This window comes from Haemaphysalis longicornis, unplaced genomic scaffold (genome assembly GCF_048455015.1).
Source record: "Haemaphysalis longicornis isolate Haplotype H1 unplaced genomic scaffold, Haemaphysalis longicornis Haplotype H1 scaffold_6, whole genome shotgun sequence".
In the NCBI taxonomy this organism is placed as follows: Eukaryota; Metazoa; Arthropoda; class Arachnida; order Ixodida; family Ixodidae; genus Haemaphysalis; species Haemaphysalis longicornis.
The window spans coordinates 80,688,019-80,709,434 of NW_027526407.1; the positions used below are offsets into that span (position 1 = coordinate 80,688,019).

Sequence of the window (21,416 nt, forward strand, 5' to 3'; positions counted from 1 at the left end):
ACAGACACCTATTTGTGTTGTCGTTGTACTTGATTGCTAGAGCGGATCTCAGCTTTGAAATTTCGTGTCAGTACTCCTTTAGGCGGGTGCATTAGCCCTTCTCACGCCCGATTCCTGGCCCATCCCCCACGTGGGTATGTGCCATGTCAGCGGCCAGGCAGCGCGCGCCCATCTCCCCCCGCTGCCAAGGAAGACGAGGAGATTCCTGGCCAATCCCCCACGTGGGTATGCTATGCGGACATCGCCGGTGGACGCAGGTTCAGGGTCGCTTAAGAAGTGCATTCGCACTTAAAAAATGCAAGGTCGCTCACACTAACGCGTAATACTTGAAGGTAGCGAATGTGTACGCAACCTTCACGACCATTACGATGGTTTAATGATGATGATGGTGGTGGTGGTGGTGGTGATGATGATGATGTACTCAAAGATTTTATCCCGTACCCACAAGGGGGGATTGGCCAGGGCTAAATCGGTTGTTAAATACGTGGGGACTTCAAAATACTAAATTATTTCCAGAAAGAGGCTGTAAAAGGAAACTTAGTTATGAATAAAACCCGAATTACCCATTAATTAGCACCGTTCAGCAATTCAAATGACCTGATCGAAGCAGAAAGAAAATTTTGAATGCAATTATAAATATCCCTTTTTGCAAACCCCAAATTTGACGCGACAATAGATAATATAAGTGGAATCGAAAAAGTCAACCCGAAACGCTCAATTGGCCCTACAAGAGCAGTTGTCTAGCTGTTGAGAAACGGCGGCAGTCGAGAAAAAAATGTTCGATTGTTTCAGGGACCCGGCACCGCACACATAGTTCCGTAGGTGAAAGTCCTGATCTAAACAGATAGAAATTACGCCTTGAAATCCTGCAGCGCAGCTCGATGAAGGTCACCTCGCATTGTTGAGAACCACAAAAATAAACATTCCACCCGAACATTAAATGTTGGTACTTTTCAAATGATAAAAGTGAGTCTGAACGAGTAGCGTCTAAATGCCAATATCGTCTTAATATTAAAGATGCAAATAGAGCCAGATTAGGAATTTCGAGTTGAATTGGAGCTGTGACAGCGAGATTATAGCTAACGGTTTAAGTCCACGATTGAAGCCGATTTGCTTCTTCTTCGCTGCACAGCGACCTTTACTCCATGAATTTTGCTATAAGTGTGAGCTTCCTTCATTTTTTTTTTTGGAAGTGATAATCATTGTACATCACATCGGAAAAGCGTACGATATGACGTGCTCCGAGCAAGCATTCCCACGATCACGGCGCACTTTTTTTTTTTTTTTTTGCCAATCTTGGCCAATCTCCTTAAGTGGTTATGCTTGGCTTGACAAACGTGCATCGGGGACGCTGGGCGGTCATTGCGAGGCACGCACAGACGAGCGCTCGGCATCTTCTTGGTATTTTTAACGGCGGACAGGAAAACTTGCGATTTGCTAAACAGCTTCGCCGTTAAAACGCTTCCCGTGCACGTGCAAATTCTAAAAATTCTAAAAATTCTAAAAATTCTGTAAAAGGGTGGAAATCTGGGCGAAGCCAAAGTGATAAATTATGCGCTTTCAATGAAATAAACCAGTTGTGAGTCAGCCCTCGTATTGTCTACTTCTTACGTCCTCGTCCGTGTTGCGCTGTTTCAAGATGTCTAAAAATTCTATTGACGCGCATGTCTTCCTGGTTGACGTGAAAATGATTTGCAGTTGTGTTATCCACTGTTTAATTGTGTTGTTGCATTGCTTTACTTCAGTGCCATGTTTCTCTTCTCCCGCCCTTTTTTTTTGAAAAATGTAAGACATGTAATCCCGCTTAATTCATTGTTGTATGTGTGTGATGTTAGGCTTGATTGCCTTTTCTTGTTCTTTTTTTTCTGTTTATCGCCTGTACCACTCCTTCTTGGGCTTCATGCCTGCAGTATCTTGTAAATAAAAAAATAAAATAAAATCTTGGTCACTCGCGTTATGAAACGTTCGTCGATCCGATTGCATTCCGCGCGCCCAGCACTTCCTTGTTACCATTATGCCGTGCTTGTGATTCTTTGTGTTTATTTCACGTATAACGCTCCCCTAGAACAACAATGCCTTTAGCGAATTTAGGTGTGTTACTAAATAAATTGTTAATTATGTAATTACAGTTGAACCTCGATTTAACGAAGACACCGGGACCCGCGAATTATTTAGTTAAATCGGGAACTTCGTAAAATCGAGAGAACGACAAATTTGAGTATTTTGAGTATTTGATTTTTATTTCTTGGCAAAACCAAGGGGAGGCTGAGACTAAAGGCGGACGTGGCCTGACAGGGGCCTCAGCCACCCGATTTACAGCGTACATAATAACACGTCTGTTCACAAATTTAAGCATAATAGCACAATCGTAATAGAGAAATAGCACAGAGCAAAGTCATTACTACATTTCCTATGTATTATAGAAAGCATAGGTATAAAATTCACAGAAGGATCACAGTGTACACATAAATGTCGGTCGAGAGAACGACGTTTATTGCCTAGTTTTGAAGAAAAAAACTCGTGATTTTCGCCTTCGTGCGCTTGGTGAGCAGCGGCAGCATACACTTCTCGGAGCTTGCAAGTGAAGTCAAAGCGTCCTCGGTACTCTCGGGTGCCCTAGAAAACCGCCTCAGAAGGTCGACGGCGTCCATCATCTGTCTTGGTGTGGGCACGGGAACTTCCACAGTATCTGGATCGTTTTCATCTTCAGACTCCTCCTGTGCTCCGTAAACAAGCTGCACTATGTCGTCGTCGTCGAGAGCTTCTGTTGTGTCGGTCTCCGCGTCTGCGTCGGCGTTCACGAAGTCGTCGAAGTTCTGATATGCGGCCACCTCGTCACGACACCGAAGCTCTTCCCAACAACTGGGCGATGCCTCTTCCGGTTCGTGTTGCGGGCTTGTGACAAGAGCCAGACGCAGCCTCGGAAGTAAGTGTGGCAGCTCATTTGGCAGTGTGCTACCGCTCCTACGCTGGCAGCACACTGCCATACATTCTACACACCATAAATTTGGAAAACCGCTTTTAGATGCGAAGCATCTCATGCTCGGGGCTGCGTCCCTCCCTCCCTCGTTGTTCGCCAACCGCACTGTACTGCGCATGCGCGTCTCTTCAGCCCCGTCAGCGTTTGCGCTGACGTCAGCGCAGTGCACTATAAAAAAATAGTTAGGCGGCGCCCGATTTCGATCCCACGACTCTCTGGCCGCAACGGGAGGTACGTGGCGCTCTTCCCACTGCGCTACAAACCTAGATGGGAGCATGTGCTACGAACGCGCTTTATGTCCTTCAATCATTCAAACTACGTCAAGAAGCTACTGATAACGAAGGCACGCGAAGCTGAACGTTAACGGAAACGACGAACTGAAAACTAATGGGAACTTCAGTCGACCCCATGGCTGCTTCGCATACTACTCAGGGTTCCCCTACGGGAAGATGGTGTAATTTTTTCTATTCATCTTTTTTTCCAGGAATGCTTCGTTAAATCGGGTTTGGCGGCGAAGTTTGTTTCGTTATTTCGAGTTCGTAAACGCATTCAGTCTACGGGCAACTGCGGGGGGAATCCGAATTTGTTCGTCAAATCGGGAAATTCGCAAAATCTAGTTTCGTAGATTCGAGTTTCAACTGTATTATTTATTTATTTAATTATTAATTATTTAACTATTCTTCGGGTTATTCATTCCTAGCGTATGATTTGAACAGCCAGGTCTCCGACAAAGGGAGTGGGATCGCCTGCTCTGCTGTTGTGCAAGCTGCGACAATTTTTTTTTTTTTTTCAGTCCGGGCTTCTAATTCCGGAAGTAATCCAGGTCCCAGTGTTGTTTCTCTGAGAGGGGAAAAATACGTCCATTAATACCCGCCATTGACACACGGCTCGCAGAGCCTGTCCCGTCGCATAATGTCGAGGCCGGCGCCCCAGCGGAATTCACGCCGCGCAGCCCTCGCACGCTGATCATATATGTCGCGAACCATCTGCGTCGTTATCGTAAAAGGAACGCGTGCGGACGCTAAATGTCCCTGTTTACATTGCAGTCGGTGTGATGGACGTTCAGCCTTTCTTTTGGAAAGCTATTACCGGAAACGTCACGCCAAAAAACAATACATGGAATGTTGTGTTCCCTTTACGGTTTTTCCCTTCGTTCCTTCTACCGAAATTAATCACTAACAGGACACGCACGAACGAAACCGTGAACTAATCTCTTCGCATTGAAATACCCGTGCAGAATCGGCCAATCTACACGAAGAAGCGAGCGCGCGTGGGATGCCCAGCGCCATCGTCATCAGCTTGGCTGCCCCGCTTTCGCTGTTCGACCAAAAACCGCTTCCATATTGCTCAGTCATTGTTCCCTTGGCCTCCTCCTCGGAGATTCTCAGGATCTGTGCGGCGCACATCAGAGTCTTGTTGGCAGACATCCTACGACGAGCGTTGCGGAACTCGCCGCAGTACCTTGGTGCCACCCACAGTGCCGCCGGCTGGAGCTTGGTGAAGAACTCGCGAACGCCCTTCACCACCTGGTGGGCTCTGAAGATTAACTCGAGGTCATGCTTGTTCAGGGACTTGGAGACCCCGTCGGCACCCAAGTTGAAGGACCCGCCAAGGTCGTTCTCGCCACAGTCCTGGACATCCGTTCCCGGATCCGACCACAGCAGGTCACGCAGGAGGCCTGTGTCAAGGACGTGTGTTGGTCGCATGACATCCCCGATCTGTTTCATGCACTGGAGGTCTGGAGGCAGGACCTCATGGCAACAGACTTTCTCGTCGATGGTGGCAGCGACGGGCAGGCAGCTGAACCAGTCGGCGAAGGTCTTCCAGAACTCCATGTTGTACTGGCGCTTGCACTCGTCCAGGAAGCGGTAGACGCGGTTGATGGACGCGCACTCGTGGTTTTCCCGCAGCAGGAAGAAGTTTTCCGCGTACTTGACCTTCGACGCCAGCAGGACGCAGATAGTTTCGGGGTGCTGCCTGCCCCGGTGCACGTAGCTGGCCCCCAGCTGGAAGCCACCGTGCTCGATCAGCCGTCCCACGTCCACGTGGTGACCGTGGATGTCGCCGAGGACCTTGAGCGGCGCCTACAGCTCAAGCAGCATGGGCTGGGTGAGGAAGACTTCGCACGACTGGAGTTCTAGGCCGCCCAGCACAGCCCTCATCCGTTGCATTGACTTTGCTGGATGTCTTCCCTGGACTGCTAAGAACCTGAGAATGATGCTGTTTACATTTTATATTTAGGTAGCCCTCCGCCCATTTGGCGCCCTGATATATGCGGTGCACGGGATTCCGTGAGCGCAGAGACCGAAGAGTGTTTTGTTTGGAAAGGTTCCAGCGTAGCAGATTCATGATGAAATTGTCGCTTCATGATAACGTAATAAAATAACAAATGTGGGCGAAAAAACAATCTTTGCGTCTTTATTGTTTTTGGCACGTGCTTCACTCTGGGTGTCGGAGTCAAAAAACAGTTCGCGTGGACGAACATCTGCCCACTTTTTGCTGGTGGATTTGAATCCCAGAAATGATTCAGGTCTGCGGGCTGTTTATCCGACAGGGGGAAATACCTTCATTAATACTCGCAGTCGAGATAAGGCTCGCGGACGCCCTCCCATCGCATGATGTCGAGGCCGACGCCCAAGCGAAATTCTCGCGGCACAGCCTTCGGATCCGATCGTGTACATGTTCCACACCATCTCCGTCGATGTGCGCTATCTTGGAGGGAACGCGTGCGCACGCAAAACTGTCCTGTTCACAGTGCAGCCGGTGAGATGGTTGTTGAGTCCTTTTTATATACATCGTGAGGAATAGATGGGGCATGTCGGTAAAATTTCGAGAAACTCTGCCTGTTTTTGCGTCATTGTGAGTTGAAGATTATCATCAGCGGATCTCCCGTACAAGGCACAATAGAAGTGAGGAAGGAGACGCCTTGCCTCTTGGAGCGTGCAACCATCATCATCTATTTTTTCTGCTGTTCCTTTCCCATTAAACCTACGCTGCGGAAACGACCTGCGGTCTCTCGTTACTAAACTGAGTCAACAGAGCAAGCAATAGAGAGCACTATAGTAATGTAAGGTGACGAATAAATAAATGTGTATGTGTTATCCCCATTGGTATATTAATAGGCACCCCCGGCATCGCCGGGCATTGCCAAACCCGTTGGCCTATAGTCACTTCCATCCAGAAATCTTCTCGGATAAGTGCAAACAATGCGGCCACCACGCAGACCTCACGCACATTATGTGGAAATGCCAAAGAAAACCACGGAACAAGACACCCCTGCAGCCTATTGGTATCAAACACCTCGAGCACTGGGAAACCCTGCTGCGCAGCTCCGATCCCCAAACGCAGCTACGCCTTGTCCAGATGGCCGAAGAAGCCGGCAGAGACAAATATCTCCTAGAGCCCAAGCTCTCTACTTCTGGGCAAATAATGTTCTCTCTCTCTCTCTCTCTCTCTCTCTGCCACCAGTTTATAAATATCTATTGTCATGAGGAATAAAAACTCAATTCGAAAATCTCTAGCTGAGCAATAATACTCGGGCGAAATCCCGGACAATCCCCTCGAAGAAGTGAGCGCGCAGCGTGATCGTGATCCGCGTGGCAGTCCCGCCTCCCCTGCACGAGCAAGGAACGCCTCCATATTGCTCAGTCATCGTCCGCGGTGCCTTCTTCTCGAAAGATTTCAAGATCTGGAAGTTGCGCAAAAGCTTATGGCCCAAGGGCATCATGCGCCCAGCGTCGTCCAACTCGCCGCAGTTGTTGGGCGCCGAGGACAGCGTCACCGGCGGGTGCTGGGCGAAGAACTCGCCACCATCCTCCACTACCTGGTGGGCCCTTCCGATCAATTCGAGGCCGAGCTTGTTGAGGAAATCGGAGACCACGTCGGCACCACAAGTGAAGGACACGCCATGGTCGTTCTCGCCCACGCCCTGGACGTCCTTGTCAGCGTCCGGCCACAGGAGATCTGTGTCGGGGACGTCTGTTGGTCGCATGATGCGCCTGATTTGCTCCGTGTACTGGAGGTCGGGAGACAGTCCCCCGTGGCCGAAGAAGATCGCGTCGACGACGGCAGCGATAAGCAGCCAGTGAGAGCACTCGGTGAAGGTCTTGCAGAGCTTGATGGTGTACCGGCGCTTGCACTCGTCGCAGAAGCCGTAGACGCGGCTGATGGACGGGCGCTCGCGGTTGCCCTGGAGCAGGAAAAAGTTCTCCCGGTGCCTGATCTTGTACGTCAGCAGAAGGCTGGTGGTATCGAGGGACTCCTTTCCCCGCGAAGTGCAGACACCAAGAAAAAGGTACTTGGCTCCCAGCAGGACGCCACCGCACTCGTAGAGCCGCAGCGGGCCCTCGTCCTGGCCGTGTATGTCGCCGACGATCTTGATCGGCGCCTTCAGCTCAAGCAGGATCGGCTGTCTTAGGCGGTCTCGCACGACTTGGGGCACGGCTGGCACTATACTTCTGGCTCCTTCAGCGTCATTGCCTTCCCTGGTTGGCCTCCCCGCATTTCACGAGCCTGGAAGTGACGCTGTGAGCCTTAATGTCACCCGCCGCCGTTTTGGTTTCATCCGGCAAGATATGCGGGACACTATATTGTGTTTGCCAGTAACCGTACGAAGGTAGTTGTAATCCTTAACATCGTGCGAATTATTATGCTTGAAAGCTCTTAATAAAGCGGATTTATGGTGAAATTTTTGTTTACTGATAACGCAGTAACGGAACGGAGGTTGGCAAAAAATCAACCGTGTCTTTCGTGTACGTGCGTGTGCGTGTGCATGTGCGAGTGCGGGTTTGTGTGCGTGTGCACGCGGGCGTGTGTTTGTCGGAGCGTGCTTTGCTACGAGGCGCATACCCTGTTAGCCGCTTTTCTTGTGTTTATTTAATGAAGAGCCTTTTCTTCGAAATTCCCGCATCGTACGCACTTTTCTTCTACAAATCCCTATATTTGTTGTGCGATTATTCTTATCAATTTTTTTCTCCAAATCTTAGTTTCCTAAATCGGGCACATTCACCCCAAGAAAGCTCCCAATTCTGACCAATCCCCCAAGTGGGTATGCGCCGCAAACAAAGAAACAACAACAACGAGTGCCGGCGTCATCGCACCACATCACTTCCGTCACATTCTCCACAGCTCAATTTTGCCCATAGTTTGAATTCTTAACCAGTTTAACCAATCTGACTTGGTCAATCCCCCAGAGTGGGTACGCGCCATCAATTTTTGGTACCAACCAACCAACCACCCAACTCGCGTGGGCAACGAACAGCTGAGAGAGAGAGAAATAAACGTTTAATAAAAACGAGCAAATTTGGTGCTAGATGGCAGGGGCACCAGCCCTGTGGGGGGCAACCTTAGTCCGGGATGCCCTGGTCCTGGCTGGCTGCCCGGGCTCTAGCGACGACTTCTTGTTGCGCCGCAACGTCCGACTGATCGCTTTTTAATCATGGATTTTAATACTGCGGGGGAAACACTTCTATCAACACTCTCCGTCGAGATACGGGCAGCGGACGCTCTCCCATCGCATGAAGTACAGGCCGCCGTCCAAGCGAGATTCCCGTGATATATATCCTTCGTGGGCTATTCGGTGTGCGTGCCCGAAACCATCTGCGTCGTATAAACTGCGCTTGTAATCTCGGAGGGAACGCTTGTGCACCCCCAGTGTGCCCATTTGCATGCGCAGTCAGTGTAATGGCCGTTAAGTGTTACATACCTTATACCTGGGCACAGTTATATACCTCTTACCCCCGATGGTTTCATCGCCGTGGGCAAAAGGGAGTGGCTAGTCTGCCGGCAGCCGGGAGAAATACGTTTTCGAAATTCTCCCGGCAGTTGAATCTCATTGGCTGAGGGAGTCACGTGACAAACACGTGACGTCACGCGTAATTTTGGCGCACTCCACACGGGCAACAAGTTCTCATTGGCATGGTCGGCGGGACACATGGCTCATCAAATTGGGGCGAAGATTGTTTGAGACAGTGTTAGTGGTTTTAGCAATGGATGAAATTAGCTCTGAGTCGCTTTCTGAATAGAGATCGAGCTACGCGATCGTCACCACTGTAAGAGACGAGCAATGCTGCCACGGAAATTTCTGCTAGCCGACCCCTCGCTATCGGTGAGAAGTTCGCAACGTTCGCGCAGTTGGATGAAAGAATGTCCAGATACAGCGTAGAAAACTGTATGCAGGTTTGGAAACGCGAAGCTCGGACCATCGAAGCAGCAAAAAAAACGAGTGGTTAGGTTAGGCTAGGTTAGTTTTTCTTGCGTTTTTCGAAAACATATTTCTCCCGGCTGCAAGAAGAATGCGAAAAGTTTAATTTTCCCGGCACTTTTGACGTCACTTCATCAGCCAATGAGATTCGACTGCCGGGAGAATTTCGAAAACGTATTTCTCCCGGCTGCCGGCAGAATAGCCACACCATGGGCAAAAACGATCTCCGTGGGAAAAAAACGCCAAGGCGCTAAGACCTAAGACGCCGAGCGCATGCGTCAGGCTAATCAGGCATACAGCGTAGAGCTCAGAATTCGTTTAAGGGAACCACAAAACAAGCAGAGAAACCGCATTATGGATGATAAGGCACGTGTGAGCAACGGCAGTCGTCACCACCATCGACAAGCTGGTCACCGTCGCATCGATACGGACGACGAATCCAGCCGAAGCAGAAGAAGTGGCCGTGACCCTCGCACTCACACAACCGGGAGTGAGGACCGTGGTCACAGACTCCAAGACCGCCTACGCAAACTACCGCAAGGGGAAGATCTCTCCCAGGGCACTAACGATTCTCGCCAAACGCAAATCACCGGTACGGGTGGTCGAGCTCGTCTGGGTCCCGGCTCACTCGCAGGTGGAAGGCAATGCACTCGCCGACCACTGTCCCGGGAACTGTCAAACCGGGCCGAGGACGAGCCAGAGCTACCGCACGCTGTGACGAGTTACAAAGACATCACCCAAATGTACAGAAGCGGCAGATGTAGGCTTCCCGCTCCACATCCGCAACTTATCCGAAGGCAGCAAACGATTGTGCGACGCACGCAAGCGGGGTCGCTAGCGCATACCGTGCTCTTGCACAAGATGTTCCCAGCAGAGCATGACACTTCATGCCCGTTTTGCAGACGATCCGAAGGCACTCTAGCACACATCCTTGGCGATCGAGTGCACTAACCTCAAGAACACCCCCGCCCCTCCTCAACCCCAACCCCCTAGAGCGATGGGAGACCTTGTTGTCCAGTCCGGACCTACCGACCCAGCTCGCGCTGGCGGCTAAGGGCCAGGAGCTGCTGGACACGCATGGGACCTGAGGAGAAGGTTCCACCCCGTCTGGTGCCTGCGTGCTCTAACCTTTACTAAGGGCTAAGTAAAAGTTGATTATCTCTCTACCCTCCTCCATCCCCATTTGAAGTGGTTTACAACATCTTTGCTGGACATCCACTTTCGCAGAGAGAGATGGCGACCAAATTATTACTGGAAAGGCGAAGTGAAAGAACGATACTTCGATGCTCTGGTCCCCGCATGATTCTTTCTGTTGAAAAGAACTGGAAACCCACGGACGAAACCACAAACCAAACCCGTTAGGGACAGGGAACATCGAAGCACTTCGCGGGGGCCCGTTGTTTCTGTTTTCGCCAGCGTGTTTAATGAGGGCTGGTTTCGGGCTGATTTGTTTAGGAGTCGGGCCTTACTCTCAGGCAGAGAATAAGGATCTACAGCAGAGAATATATAGCCTGCTCGCGCTCTTTTTTAACAGTAGTAAATTTTATTAGTCGAAGTTTATGCAGGAAGGGGCCACAAAACAAACGGAAGCTGGCGTCATATATCTTCAGCTCTCTCTCTCTCTCTCTCTTTATCTCTAAACAAAAAAAAACTAACAAAGAGCGCGAGAAAATAAGGTAAGTCAAGACAGAGACACGAGAAAAACAAAAAAAATGAGTTTTGCTTACGTTTCGTCTGGAGGACCAGTCTTCATCGCGAGAGAGAGAGAGAGAGAGAGAGAGAGAGAGAGAGAGAGAGAGAGAGAGAGAGAGAGAGAGAGAGAGAGAGAGAGAAAGAAAGATAGGGGGGGGGGGAGCTTTTGATTAGAAAAACGGTTTACAGGCATTACCGTGCTCGCTTGCAACCGTCTTTTGCGCGGGTTCCTTCCGACGCACAACGTCAAAGAAATCCGTTCTGCTATCTCATGTGGCTCTAAGCGAAGCGGCTGTCAACAGGGCAATACTCTTTTATTGCAGAGCTACAACTCTGCAGCGCCTCAACGGCTCTATGCCAGACACTTGTGCGCTTTTGATGTGACGCGGCCAATGAACGTCTCGGTTAACTCTCATGAGGCTAGCTACTACGATCCTCGCGCCCAATTTATAGTTGTCGATTACAATTAAGATTTTACTCACTACAGGATTTTATATGGGCACATTGCACACAAGAAACGAGCTACCTGGATCAGAGAACAAGCTAGAGTTGTCGATATCATAGTTCAAATAAAGAAAAAGAAATTGACTTGGGCTGGTCACGTAGTGAGAAGAACCGACAACCGATGGGCATTTAGGGTGACAAAGTGGATACCAAGAGATAGGTCTGAAGGAAGGGGGGAGGGTGGGGGGGGGGGGGGGCATTATTCTGATGGAGAGATGAAATAACGAAATTCGGGGGTAAACTGTGGACTCGAGCAGCGCAGAACAGAAGCAGTTGGAAGTCAATGGAAGGAGGAGGAGATAGCCTTTATTACATCAGGAAGACGATACGTCAAGTGGGGGAAGAGGGAGTAGACGGTGGGATATTCGTGGCCTGGGACATCTTAAAAATAAACCGTTCAAGTTGAAGCTGGTTGGCTCCTTACGAAGGCGGAAGAGGCCAAGTGGGGTGAGAAGAGCAGGCTCACGGTTCTAGGCTGGTCGCGCTAGACCGCTTTCTGGAGAGTAGTGCGCAATTAAAGTCAGCGTGGAGGGTTCCAGTGTTCGAGGGAGAGGCCTTCGTCCTGCAGTGAACCTGAGCAGGCTGATGATGATAACATGATGATGATAACATGCCCACCATGATGATAGAAGCACGCGGCACGTGCTTCTATTTTGCTTACGAGTCCACTTGCAGTCGTGGTGGATGCTACATTCGGGTACATATTAAGAACGGAAATAGTTAACATTGCGTATCACTCCGCTGAAGCGACGGGCTGGCGACGTCAACGCGCGCGCGCGCGTTTTGAAGAGGAGATTGCGCTTAAACGCGTGACATCGTTTTCTTTTCCTCACCTAGTCTGATTGTCGCCGCTGCAGTAATTTGAAAGCACATTTAGTGCAAAATATCGCGGAAATGACTCGTGTCGCGTTCAAAATACTTGCAGTGGCGCAACGCACTTTTCGCGCCGCACCGAGGGACAGCCGGCTGCGGTGATGAGACGCAGGAACAAATACAAGTTTGGTTCATTAGAAAGGCAGTTTTATCCCGATAACAATGATACCTCTTTTATCGTAAAGTTCGCAAAAATGATGGAGATATTAAAGAAAACATATGAAGCAGTACGACTCCCCAGTGCCTTTCCCGCAACTTTCTATGACGTCACAGGATGTTGTTGGTGCGATTAGTGACCGCCGAATCAAGCCATCGCTAACACACGTGACTAGACGATTGTATTGGGGCCTTTAGTTCCGTTTGATCGCATCACTTGAATGATAACGTGCGGTTCACCCACTAAAAATTGTTTTAGTGCTGGTTCATATGACGCCACTCACTCCTGCTCATTTGACGTCACTGCAGCGCGAAATTCGAAACGTTTTTATACTTCTTGCGTTTTTTCGGTAAAGAAGCCTCTTTCAAGGCTGGAATGGAGTTGAGTGAGGTACTGAAGCCTAGTTCGTTCAAGTTAAATAAAGTTGTATTAGGGGCGAAGCCCCTTAGGTGTTCTGGCTGTTGGCGTCTCATGTCGCTGTCGTAAGCGCCGTCTAATGTAGTCACGGCACTCGAACACCGGGACACTCATTTAACCGTCGCGCTAGAACGTAAAGCGCACTAAAAAAACACCAGGACTCTCGTTTACGCCTCGCGTTGGAACGCTCCTTGCTTCAAAGACACGAGACTTGTACAGCAAAGCTCTATACCTCTATTTCCAACAGTTTCATCTCCGTGGGCAAAAACGCCAAGGTGCCAAGAATACACTTATACACTGCATGCTTCGCCCCAACCCAGGTTTCACGTTAGTGGAGATGGCCCGGGAACTTTTTGTCTTCATGGCCCTCTAAAGGAGCCGTGAAGACAAAATATAAGTTGGGTTTATTAGAAAGACTGCTTAGTCCCGATAACAACGATACCAATATCATCGCAATCTTCGAACAAATAACGGAGATATTAAAGAAAACGTGTGAAGTAGTCGCAACCCCATAGTCAATTTCCCGCAACTTTTCTACGACGTCACGGAACCTTGTTTGTGCGATTGGCGGCCGCCTAACTGACCTGTCGCGACGACACATGACTGGACGTCTGTAATCGGGCCTCCATTTGACCTCCAGTTCCATTTGACCGCATCACTTGAATGCTAGCGTGCAGTTAACGCACTGAAAATTATGTTTTATTGTTGGCCCGTATGACGTCATTCTTGCTCATAACACGCCACTGTGGCGCAAAATTTGAAAGTTTTTAAATACTTCTTGCTTTCTTTTTCGTTAAAAATACATCTTTTGTGGCTGTAATGGAGCTGAGTGAGATACTGAATCCTAGTTCTTTCAAATTAAACGAAGTTGTATTTTCTTTTCATGGCTCCTTTAAGTTGAACCCAAGCATAACGCTCTATGCTCTACCACTCGATATATATTCGCGCAAATTAATTATTTTGCGTTTTCAGCGGCAAGTCAGGGCATGTCCCACGTTAGGTCACCATACATAGACCGCTCTAAGGTACGCTAAGGCGATAAACGGGCGAAGGAGGCAGGAGCAGAAGAGGGTTTCGGTAGCCCCTTACAAGACACGTCGGAGTCTATGCACGGGCGAAAGTAAGCGTGAGTTCGCGTAGTAAACAGGGGCTTGGTCCCACATTGCCGCTCACGTCAACCCTCGACCGCAATACCAAGCACATATGTTGACAGCGCTCGGCGCATATTTGCATTGCTGATGCGAGAGCTATAGGCGTCCGCTACCGCGAGTCGTCTTTCTTACGCATCACCATGTTTAATTCATTTTGGCCTTATCGAAGCGCTGTAGTGCGCGAAAGGTGAAGGCGCTTCCGTCGCTAATTTAGATGCTTAAGCTGGCTGGCTGAAGAAAAGAGAGAGAAAAAAAAAAGAAACCCGCAAAGAAATAGTGAAACTCCCAGCGCGAAATTATCCTAAAGGTGTTCAGATTGAAGTTTTACGACCGGTCAGAGGGGAAACTTCGAAGGCCGCTGATACTACCGCCGACGAGCCGGTCGTAAAGGACAAATAGCTTTATCGGCTCTTTGGAATGGCATCGTCTCTATGGATGCACTAAAGTTCCAATGTGATACATAAGTTATAATTTGTGCACAGGTTTCAGCACACGTTTAAAGGAGTCAGCTACGTGGTATCCTCGGCTTATTTGTATGTTTATATCCTCCAACGCACTGCCCTAAGGACAGGTACCCCCTCTCCTCCTTGACTGGATAGGAGCCAAGGACACACATAGACTTCACTCGTAATACAAGCAGACCCCTTCCCTGAACATAACAAAGGCTCATCCTCCTATATCTTGTTCGATATCGGGTTGTCAATAGGGAATCTCAATCCGACCGCTTCGCGCTATTTTCGTTACAGAATAAGTCCCAAATTACGTATAAAAAAATCCCGGGTCATCTCCACTAACGTGAAACCTGGGGAGGGGCGAAGCATGCAGTGTATAAGTGCCTTGGCGTTTTTGCCTACGGAGATGAAACTGTTTGGGAGTACAAGTACACAGCTTTGCTGTAAAAGTCTCGGGTATTTCATGCACGAAATGTTCTAGCACGAGGCGTTAGAAAACGAGTGTACCGGTGTTTTTTTAGTACGCGTTACGAAGCGTCCCAGAGCAAGGCGTAAACGAGTGTCCCGGTGTTTTTTGTTTGTTTTTTAGTACGCGTTATGTTCCAGCGCGGGACGTAAACGAGTGTCCCGGTGTTTTAGTACCGTGACTACATGAGACGACCGTTACGACGACGACATGAGACGCCGATAGCTCGAGCCCCTCAAAAATCAAAGCTCCTTTCTTAATAGAAACGTGGCTAAAACGCGAAGCGTTGTGCCATGCAACCTGAGTCAAAGCCGAAGTTCTTAATCCAAACTGGCAAACTCCAAAGCCAGAGTCCAGCCCTGCTTAGAGAACGTGCTTCATCACCAGCATCGCTAACCGCGTGTACTGTCAAACTATATTATGCACATTACGAGACGTCCGTTAGGCGTGCAAATACATCCCATTGTCAACTATATGTGGTGTATGATTGATGTACCCTTAGTGAATCCCATTGTGAGAAGTTTGCTTTCTTGCAGTGTGTTTAACGTTTTCTTTCGTGCAGTACGCTTTACTTGGACGTCAACGTCATCAGTGAGGCATATGGAGCTTCGCTTTAAAAATGCGCCAATGCGCTTCGTATACAGGTGATTAACCAGCGATGCCGCAACGTGCGGCCGGCGTTAACCCGTGTGTTTCGCTCCGTTACACGCGCCGTTCCCACAGAGAGCGCACGTAGGAGCGCATTCTCACTCCTATTTCTAACTGCTCTCCAACCCGTTTTCCTTCTTTTTCACGCATGCGCGTGAGGTTGCGCCGGCTGAGTTTTCTGCGTACACGGGACCACCGGACTTTCCTTTCGCTTATTCAAATAAAGCTTCGCTTTAAAACATTAAATTCGTCGATATGACTTCGTCCAGTCTATGTATACCTTCAAGAAGATGTTCTCTGAGGCGTTTTTCGCAGTCCACGGTCCCCGCCGCATAAACGATGCGTGACATTCGCCGGCTTAGCTACACACCATACGCGTTTTCGACGTACAGTCACAAAAAATAAAACCCGATCACGAAAATATGAGCCAGAACACACAAATAGCGCGATTTCTTTCCTTTCAAGTCAAACTGACGCGTGACTTACCTACAGTAACAAAGTTTTGAAATCGAGCTTTCCAGATATACCAACAACACCCCATTATTGGGGCTCAACGAACAGTTTTTTTTTTTTTTTTTTTTTTCAGTTTTGCGTGTTCCGGTTCACATTTTAGGGGCTCGGGCTGTTGGCATCCCATGTCGTCACCGTAATCGTCGTCTCATGTAGTCACCGTACTAAAACACCGGGAAACTGGTTTACGCCTCGTGCTAGAACCTAACGCGTACTAAAAAAAAAAAGACACCGGGCACCGGAGCACTCGTTTACGCCTCGCGCTGGAGCGCTTCGTAACGCGTACTAAAAAAACACCGGGACACTCGTTTACGCCTCGCGCTAGAACACTTCGTTCTTCATAGACACGAGGCTTTTATTTCACAGCTGTATGCCTCTACCCCCCAACGATTTCATCTCCGTGGGCAAAAACGCCAAGGCGACAAGAATACACTTGTACACTGCACGCTTCGCCCCTCCCCACGTTTGGTTAGTGGAGATGGCCCGGTTGTGTTTTTTTTTGTTTTTTTTTTTTTTGTGTTCGCGTTTAATTTTCTACGACTGTACACAGCGCGAATATTTTTTTCCCAAACTTCGAAACGCCTCCTATCGTTCTTCCTCCAGCATCCGCTCTAATATAAGCCCTACCCCAAAATGTGGCGGTTCGAGCTCGGACTGTTGATCATAGCCGGAAATCTCGCTGTATATCTATGTGGAGCGCGCGCCCGGGCCTCACGCCAGCGCTGGCTTATATTTATAAGTCCCGTCGCCGCCACAAAGCCCATCACCCCTCTTGCACACATATACAATCCTCGCGCTGGCGCAATGTAAAGAGTCGGGCGTTGCAGGCGCCGTTATCAGCGGTATATCCGCACTCCCGCCATAAAGCAGGCCACTTGAATCGCCGCTCCCTCGTGTGTATACACTTCTCCGCTATAGCTTTAACGCACACATAAAAGCAACGTCAGATGGGCGCCTTCAAAGGCGGGTCCGACAACGCAGGACGTTTTGGCGCGCGTTGTACGAGCCACACACGCATCAACAGCGCGGGTGGGCCCGGATCGAAATAACGGCACTGCAGTCACGGCGAACGCCTCCTAGATTAGGGTTAAGCTATTTGACAGGGTGTCGTTGGAGCACCACCGAGCGCAGGCTGCTTTGCGCGAACCTCTCAAGAGGCCGAAGATGTGACGTCACATTTCCGAGGTAACCAATCGGCTTGTGGAATAGAGGAGAGATAAAGACAGAGAGAAAGAAAGCATTAAATGATACAAGCCAGGTTAGCCGAGCGCTTATCTTGCTACGCCATATGAAGAAACAAAACATGCGGGTTTATGAAATAAATAAATAAATAAATAAATAAATAAATAAATAAATAAATAAACAAATAAATAAATAAATAAATATTTAAAAATGAGGTAATGGGCACGAATTTTCAACCACGCCTTCCCGGTGGCATTGCTTAAAGGAGCCATGAAGAGAAAACACAACTTCGTTAAAGAACTAGGATGCAGCATCTCACTCCATTAGAGCCACAAAAGATGTTTTTTAACAAAAAAAAAAAGAGCAAGAAGTATTTCAAAACTTTCAAATTTTGCGCCACAGTGACGTGTTATGAGCAAGAATGACGTCATACGGGCCAACAATAAAACATAATTTTCAGTGCGTTAACTGCACGTTAGCATTCAAGTGATGCGGTCAAATGGAACTAAAGGCCCCATTACAGACGTCCAGTCATGTGTCGTCGCGACAGGTCAGTTAGGCGGCCGCCAATCGCATAAACAAGGTTCCGTGACGTCATAGAAAAGTGGCGGGAAATGGGCTAGGGGGTCGCGACTGCTTCACACGTTTTCTTTAATATATCCGTTATTTGTTCGAAGATTGCGATGGAATTGGTATCATTGTTATCGGGACTAAGCAGTCTTTCTAACAAACCTAACTTGTATTTTGTCTTAATGGCTCCTTTAAGAAAATAGCCACGAAAATTTTCGTCATCACCTGCGCGAGCGTTTTCAGAGTAGCGTATATGATTAACGGTGTCATCTTGTATCTTTCAGTAGGCAAGGGGTTTTGAACTGCTTGCGATGTTTTCCATTTGCCCTCTCTTTTTTGCTTGTACTCAGTTTCATTTATGTGTGTCACGTGTTGACTGTTATTCAAAATAAGTTAATTCTTTTCGATATTTCTCTCCTAAATGTTACTTTGAGCTTTGTATCTTTTCATTGACTTGGTTTGTCTGCACTGCACCATGTAGTATTTTTGTGCTAATTTCCTACCATGTGCCTATGAGGATTTTTTTTCCATCTCCTTTTGTGTGTATCAAAGTTCCCAGTCCTTTATATATCTGTTATGCTTCGTGACGGCTGCTTCGCCCTCGGGCATGTACGGTGTTATAAATAAATATATAAATAAATAAATAAATAAATAAATAAATAAATAAATAAATAAATAAACTATAGCAACTGAGACGTAATTACAGCAAATTTAACATCCTTATAATAAAATATCTTTGTCCAATTTCTTTCTTTATTCCAAGTGTTTTACTGCTCACAAATCATCGCCGTTTATAACGAAGCATCAATTATAACGAAGTCCATTCCCTGTACCGTTGACTTTTTTTTATAACGAGGGTTTAGTATACATAGTTTCATTTTTCGCGGTTCTGGGCGCAGCCGCAAAAAAGTGCTGAAAGCAACATCGACTTGCAGTCCAAGGGAATGATTTGAGACTAACTTTTATACAACTGGAAAAAGGAAAAAAAAATTCCCGGCCATCTCCACTAATGCGAAACCTGGGGAAGCATGCAGTGTGTAAGTGTACTCTTGGCGCCTTGGCGCTTTTGCCAGAAGAGGTGAAACGTTGGGTGGTAGAGGTATACAGCTTTGCTGTAAAAGTCCCTTGACTTTGAAGCACAAAGCTCTCTAGCGCGAGGCATAAACGAGTGGCCCGGGTTTATATCTATCTATTTGTTTGTTTGTTTGTTTGTTTGTTTGTTTGTTTGTTTGTTTGTTTGTTTGTTTGTTTGTTTGTTTGTTTGTTTGTTTGTTTGTTTGTTTGTTTGTTTGTTTGTTTGTTTGTTATACCCTCAGGGCCATGGGCATTGAAAGGGGAGTGGGTATTACGAGATGTACAAACATAAATACAGTGCATGTGCTTAAATACAAAAACATGGATTGTCCCGGTTACATAATGTTAGCTAATGCTTGATGAAACAGGTGATTATCGTCTATGGAAACAACGGGATGATTTGGCAATGAGAGCCTTGGCAAAATGTTTTGTGTTGGATTAATCAACTTCAACACTATGATTATGGTCAGTTCGACGTGATATGTACTGAGGCTGTGAAAGCAGTTCATCATGGAGAGTATAGCATGGTAATATACCTTGTGAAACAAAGTTAGGCGAAAAATGCGCGTCATGATGCCGAAGATGGGAGGTCAATACTACTTTTCATCGTCGTTACACTTGCAGTCCTGTTATAATTTGATAGAATGAATCGGGCTGAATTAATCTGAACAAGTTCAAGTGCGGTAAGTAAATTGTCATGACACAGATCCCATACTGACGTGGCGTACTGTAGTTTTGATCTGATTAGTGTTTTGTATAGAAGTTTTAAAGAAGACGGGCCTCGGGGAAAGTTTCGGCGTAAATAACCTAGCATGCCGTTCGCCTTGTTAATAATGTATTCGATGTGTTGCGTCCAAGTTAAGTTATTAATATGTACACCTAAGTTCTTATAAGAGGAAACGATTTCAAGTGGTATATTGTTCAGGTAATATACAGGCATACAAGTATAGTAGTTCTTGATACACGCATTAATTTACATTTAGTGGCATTGAGTTCTGTCAACCATTCTTTGCACCAGTTACTTACACTAGTAGATCTGATTGGAGAGAGTAGGAGTCGTTGTCAGTAGTTATTTTCTGAAAAATTACGCAGTCGTCGGCAAACAAATGAACATTGGAGGATATAAGAGAAGGCAGATCATTAATATAAATAAACAAGAGTGGTCCTAGAACAGATCCTTGGGGAATTCCAGAGGAAGCTGGGCTGAGTGAAGAGTTATGATCATTAGCTGAAACAAATTTCGAGCGATTGTTAAGCGAAAATCCAATCCAATTCATGGTGGTGTCACCAATAAGTTGCAGTTTCCTTAGTTTGTGCAGGAGCAGTTTGTGGCACAACTTGTCAAAGGCTTTGGAAAAGTCTAAATAAACACATTCAGCTTTTGATGATTGGTCTAAAATGCGATGTAACTTGTGAGTAAAAGATATTAACTGTGTTTCGCATGATAGTGATTTGCGAAAACCATGCTGCGCTGATGTAAAAAACGAATTTGATTCAAGAAATGTGACTAAATTTGTGAATATGATATGTTCCAGTAATTTACAGCAGGTACTAGTTAAAGAAATGGGCGGTAATCGGTGGGTGATGTTTTTTGGCCAGATTTGAAGAGAGGAACCACCTTCCCTATTTTCCACTGTATAGGTAGCGTAGATGTGTTTAGTGTTTGCTGTAATATTTTTGTTAAAATAGTAAAACTAAATGAACTTGTATTCTTCAAAAACTTTGAGTCTGTTAAATCGTAACCTGGAGAAGAGTGGTATTTAAGTCCAGCGATTAACTTAGCCACACGTAGCGCTTCAATCAAGATGGAGGACATTACAGGAAAATTAAATGTCTGTGCGCAAGGAGCATTAATTGTGGAAGCAACAGAAAAGTCTTTCGTGAATGGATCATTCAGCACAGCCGCACAATCACTCAAAGGAATGGAATTACCCGATGCGTCTTCTAAGTAGATAGATACTGTTATCGTGTGACGGATTTATGACATTCCAAAACTTTCTAACGTTAGTATTAAGCATGGATGGCAAGGTTTGCGATGCAAATGAAGATTCAGCAGCTTTTAGTACAGATGTGTAAGCGTTCGATGCTCATCTGTAAGCGTCCCCTCATGAATCAGTTGGCGATTTTCTGGCAGAACGATAAGGTGCTTCTTACGGTTAGACAGCTTTTTCAGGTGGGCGTTGTACCACGGGGCGCGAGGATTACACGTGATAGTGCGTTTCGGCACGCGTTACGTTCTAGTGCGAGGCGTAAACCAGTTTCCCGGTGTTTTAGTACCGTGACTACACGAGACGACGATTACGATAACGACGATGACGACAGGATATGCCAACAGCACCAACCACTGAGGGGTTTTGCCCCTGAAAACATAAAATGTCATTAGCATGCACTATGGCGCGTAACCAGGTCGCATAGCCGGTTGGCAACGCAAAATACTCGGGTGAACGACAGTTCTATTCTCTCTCTTAGGCCTTTTTATCTTAGTTGGTGGGTTGGTGCGAGGGCAGTGTTTACGGCGAGGGGGCAAGCGTGTGACGG

At 47.4% G+C, this 21,416-nt stretch overlaps 1 protein-coding gene and 2 pseudogenes across 2 annotated transcripts in view; all 3 read right to left on the reverse strand.

Annotated features, from left to right (window-relative positions):
* LOC144143578 (uncharacterized) overlaps positions 1-21,416 on the reverse strand; it is a 133,698-nt gene that overhangs the window by 91,949 nt on the left and 20,333 nt on the right. The window lies entirely within an intron of this gene.
* LOC144143100 (serine/threonine-protein phosphatase PP1-beta catalytic subunit pseudogene) lies at positions 2,499-5,208 on the reverse strand (annotated as a pseudogene).
* Positions 6,498-10,061, reverse strand: LOC144143101 (serine/threonine-protein phosphatase PP1-beta catalytic subunit pseudogene; annotated as a pseudogene).